The sequence below is a fragment of the Rutidosis leptorrhynchoides genome, chromosome 3 (assembly GCF_046630445.1).
Source record: "Rutidosis leptorrhynchoides isolate AG116_Rl617_1_P2 chromosome 3, CSIRO_AGI_Rlap_v1, whole genome shotgun sequence".
NCBI classification, from domain to species: domain Eukaryota; kingdom Viridiplantae; phylum Streptophyta; class Magnoliopsida; order Asterales; family Asteraceae; genus Rutidosis; species Rutidosis leptorrhynchoides.
In genome coordinates this window covers 38,514,032-38,520,031 of record NC_092335.1, presented here as the reverse complement: position 1 = coordinate 38,520,031, position 6,000 = coordinate 38,514,032, and positions in this window count along the sequence as shown.

Below are 6,000 nucleotides of genomic sequence, written 5' to 3'. Positions count from 1 at the left end.
GAAATTCCCGGGTCATCACAGTACCTACCCGTTAAAGAAATTTCGTCCCGAAATTTGAGTGAGGTGGTCATGGCTTACAATAAAAATGTTTTCATGACCAATATGAGTTGATAATTAGAGATTTATCATTATTGAATAATAATGATAAAATGATTCGATTATTCTAAGAATACGAGTGAAGATATCGCAAAAGAGTGAATATAAAGAAATAAAGTTCGTCATAACTTTCGACGTAGACGTGCTTGAGTTTAGAAAATAAGGTGCGTCTTAACTTTTGACGTAGGGGGATTGAATTCCGGAATTCAAGGGATTTAAAGAAAATCTTTGAAATCTAAAAGATTTGATTCTTCGGCGAGTAAGGAAATTAAGATCTCTATAACTAAATACGGTGATCTGCCTTGATTACTCTGCCTTATATTTCCATTATAAATTTAGCTCTTCCGTTCCGTTATTCTCACCATTTCTATACTTTCTTTCATAGTTCATACCTCCTAAAGATTTTGAAAATGTTTAATCCAGTTCTAATGCTTGTCCTCATCCTTACTATCGCAGCAGTCATTCTCCTTTTCCAATTTCCACCAGAGAAATCTGCTTTCTTCTACTTCGACCTTGGGATTATAATGTTTTTAATTCTCCCGTGTCTTTATGTTGCGATAAACATTGATATACACGGTTTATAATTTATGTGTTGTTATCGGGCTTTATATTCTTCTTCATATTTCAAAGCTCTATGCTTTTGTTTTCTCTTCCCGACTTCAAGTCAAGCGAATAATGGTCCAGAATTTGTAGATATAGAGTTTCGAATGATTATAATGTTCTAAGCAAGAAGGAACGTGATAGCACGATTTGATTTTCAAATTACCAGAATCACTGAGAATAGAACTGTCAAGAAAATACTTTCTTGATATGTTCAGAAGTTAAGCATAATGAAAGAGTTATGTAAAATGGCACGTGATGACGTTAGGATATGTGAATCATCACGTCCCATTAGAAACTCAGCATGAATTGCTGTAATATAATCACGTTGATCAAGTGTCATTATATTATACTAACTCATGCATCAGTTCCCAACATTACTTCAATAACATTCATATTTTAAGCTCGAAAGTTTATAGAATATAGAAACTAACAGTTTCTATATGATGTAATACTGATAGCACGAAGAGATTAATGATTTCAGATAAGAATAGTTATAAAAATATCTCCAGAAATATGGAGGATATTTATAATGAAAGATACGATAATATCTCGGAATATCTAAGATCAGCGGGTGATAGAAACTATTGTCTGCAAGGGTTTAGAGTAAGGAGCAAGATATTCACTAAAGATTTCAACGGATCTAGATTTATCTGGGTTCTATGAATTTAGGGTATGTTACTTGTATTTCTCCTTGGTTTCCTTTATGGTTAGCTCAATCCGCTTTCCAGTTCCAACTTTTCTGAGCTTTTCCAACATACTAATCTTTATCATCAAACTTTCGATGATTATGGTCGTTTACAGTTATCTACAGTTTTTGCTGCTTCATTCAGCTTTTTCAACATTCAGAGTATTGATTTGTGACTGAGTGCTTTTCAGAATTTCAGAATGAGAGATCATAATTCTAAGAGATAAATGTCATATATATAACTGTTAATGTAGATATGCTGTGAGTTTTCAAAGTACTGATTGCTGATTCCCGGTAATTATTATGGCAGTTCTCGTTATAAGATGCGGATAAGTATATGATAGGGTTTCAATGAATAAATATAATGATTTATCAGAGAGATTTAAGCTAAAAAGCAATGAGGTTGCTGGTACGTCTGCTAGTAATATGGTGGAATATAAAAGAATTCTCCGGTATCAAAAGGGTAATTGTATATATTAGGATTATAGTAAGGTTACTTCGAATGAAAAGTCGAAGTTGACTTGCTGGAGCTGTGACAAAATTGGCTACTTTAAAAAGAGGAATCGCAAAGTTATTTTTGCTAATAAATGTCAAAGGATCTGATGCGGCTACGTGTTAAACTTTTACTCATTTGCCGAGAGTTTCTCAGGTGCATAACTATATGCATAAATCTTTTCTCCCGTAGATTAAGTGCGGTTGGTTCATTCTCTCGTTTAAGGTGTTTTCAAGAATCATGAAAGGTTTGAACGCAGATTGTAATTGTCAAGATACAAATGAGGTTTAAAATGAAATCAAGTGGCAACTTGAAGAATTGTTTAGTTTCATATGTTATAATCAATATTTTAATTCATTTTAATTGTCCAATGTTATTAGTCCACAGTCGATAGTCCACAATTGACAGTCCAATAATTCATATATAGTTTAATATATAATATTTGAATTAATTAATACGTGTCGTGACCCGTATACGTCTCAGACTCGATCACAACTCAAAGTATATATATTATTATAGAATCAACCTCAACCCTGTATAGAGAACTCGATCATTACTGCATATAGAGTGTCTATGGTGATTCCAAATAATATATATAGATGCGTCGATATGATATGTCAAAACCTTGTATACGTGTCCCGATATTTAAAGTGCGTAAAATAAATAACAGAAATTAAATGACGATAAATAAAGTGCGTAAAGTAAATAACAGAAATTAAATGACGTTAAATAAAATTGCGAGAATTAAAATTGCGATAAAATAAATTGCGATAATTAAATTGCGATAGATAAAATGTAATATGGAATTAACAGTTAGCTAGGAACAGTTAGCTAGGATTTTGTTAGCGTGGTTTCTTAACAAAATTTCATATAGTCAATCAGTCTGTTTCTAATCAATTTTTATTGTGTCCATTATTTCTTCATTATGCCACTTGTTGGATTCAGATAAGTCAAAATCCAAATATGAAATTGAATGAATAAAAAAAATGGTTATTCTGCGGTGAACGGATTTGTATCTCTGTAGATGTAAGTAGGATAGTAAATGGATGTTGAATCAGATTCGAAGAATGTACAGTATAACCTATTAAAGTGAAATCTAAATATTCCTCGAGTATTACCTACCCGTTAAAATATTTTCCCCATTAACAGTTTATACGAAAGAATTTTTAATTACAATCTTTATGAAAATATACTTACAGATATATTTTCTTCAGATGTAATCATAGATTTAATGAGTTAATATAATATTAATCTCATTTGATTTACCGTTAGAACTAGAATATATAATCTCTAAAACATTGAAGATTACATAATCGTCATGTCGAACGAAGATAAATGATGTAGAACGATTCGCAGATTGATGATTATGCTCGAGGTACATAATTAGATGTTGAGGTGTATGATGTGAACTTGAGTTGTTGGTGGTACTGGTATTGATGTTGGTGCTGGTGATGTTGCTGAAGCTAGTACGTTTTGCACCATATTCTCCAAATTGATTACTAGAGCGCGAAGTTCATTGACTTCTTGTATTACTCCGGAATGATTGTCGGTCAGAACGAGCGGATGAATAAGGTTTAGAATCTGAGTTATGATATAGTCGTGGCGAGGAATTTGAGAAATGAGGGTGAAAATGGTGTTACAAACAGGTTCGTCGGTAAGTGCTTCAGGTTCTTCGCCAAAAGGTAAATTCGGTTAGTGGAAGGGATCGCCTTCTGCGTGTCTCCCTTGATTAAGTCGACTACGAATCCATCAGATGAATTGAGGATGGATGATTGGTTGATTCATTCTGCTGACGTTGCTTCCAGAGCTTAGATGACTATCCATTCAGAATAACTGTCGGGATAACTATCGGAATAGCTGTCGAAATCCGAGGGACTCGAACTAGTTGAAGGATTCATCTCGTACGATCAGATGAAGGATTTTCGATAAGAAATAGATTATAGGATGTAGATTAGTATCCTGCAATACATAATTTACATATGCATATATAATACTAAAATCCCATAAGTTACGGAGGAATCTACGGAAGTTGTCAGGCAAAGTTACAGTAACAGATACGCTAAGATATGAAGTAGCAGATACGCTAAGATATGAATTTTGTCTATACACTATTCATGCAGTCAATGCAGTAAAACGTGTCTAGACTAAGAATGATAAGCAAGTGATTCTCTAAGAATGATAAGCAGGTAATTTTTGACACAAAATGATAAGCAAAACTTTTAACATGCAGACACGGTCGAAGTCCAGACTCACTAATGCATCCTAACGACTTATCAGTTAGACACAATAATGCAGACATGGTTCGCTAAGACCATCGCTCTGATACCAACTGTGAAGACCCATCCTAATCCATCCGGACGAAGTCCATATCGATTACAAACGATTCACAACAGTTGATTACATCGCGAGGTACTTGACCTCTATATGATACATTTTACAAGCATTGCATTCATTTTTAAAAATACAATCTTTCATTACATCGAAAGTTGACGACATGCATACCATTTATTAATATATCTAACTATAATTGACTTAATAATAATCTTGAGGAACTCAACGACTTGAATGCAACGTCTTTTGAAATATGTCATGAATGACTCCAAGTAATATCTTTAAAATGAGCAATTGCACAGCGGAAGATTTCTTTCATACCTGAGAATAAACATGCTTTCAAGTGTCAACCAAAAGGTTGGTGAGTTCATTAGTTTATCATAAATAATCATTTCATAATTTTAATAGATCACAAGATTTCATATTTCCATTTCTCATAAACATACGTCCCATGCATAGAGACAAAAATATCATTCATATGGATTGAACACCTGGTAACCGGCATTCACAATATACATATAAGAATATCCCCATCATTCCGGGATCCTCCATCGGACATGATATAAATTTCGAAGTACTAAAGCATCCGGTACTTTGGATGGGGCTTGTTTGGCCCGATAGATCTATCTTTAGAGTTCGCGTCAATTAGGGTGTCTGTTCCCTAATTCTTAGATTACCAGACTTAATAAAAAGGGGCATATTCGATTTCGATCATTCAACCATATAATGTAGTTTCAATTACTTGTGTCTATTTCGTAAAACAGTTATAAAAACAGCGCATGTATTCTCAGTCCCAAAAATATATATTGCGAAAGCATTTAAAAAGGGAATAATGAAACTCACGCTTATAAATATTGTAAAATAGTTATTAAAACATTTCATGTATTCTCTGCCCAAAAATATATATAAAAAGGGAATAATGAAACTCACGCATATAAATATTGTAAAACAGTTAATAAAGCATTTGCATGTATTCTCAGCCCAAAAATGTAAAGAGTAAAAAGGGCAAATGAAACTCACGCATATAAATATTGTAAAACAGTTAATAAAGCATTTGCATGTATTCTCAGTCCCAAAAAATGTAAAGAGTAAAAGGGAATCAAATAAACTCACTCAATGTATTTTGTAGTAAAAATACATATGACGACATTGAACAATGCAAGGTTGGCCTCGGATTCACGAACCTATATCATTTGTATATATATTAAAATATATAATCGTAATTGAACAATTATATATATATATATATATATATATATATATTTTGTTATTAATAATATACTTGTTATACTATATGTTATTTAAATAAATCTAATATATTTAGTTTATATATTTTTATATAACTATTACGTATAATTAATAATAAAACTGTATATTAAGGTTTAGTATATATATTTATATATTACATGATATATCTTAACTAATATATTTTTAACAATAAAAGTATAGCTTAATGTACTTTTATATAAAAGTATATATTTATGATAATATTGATTGTTTTGGTGATAACAAAATAATAATTTTTGTAAAGATGATAATAATGATAATAATATCGATATTCTTATTTATAACTATAATCATAATAATAATAATGATAACTAATACTTGAATGACAAAATTTATAATAATAACTACATTAATACTGTTAATAATAATAATAATAATAATAATAACTCTAATATTCATATATGGATACCTAGGTTAATAATAATAATAATCCTAATAACTAGTAAATAATACTAATAAAATCCTAATCATGTTAAAAAATAATATAATACATACCTTAGTAATG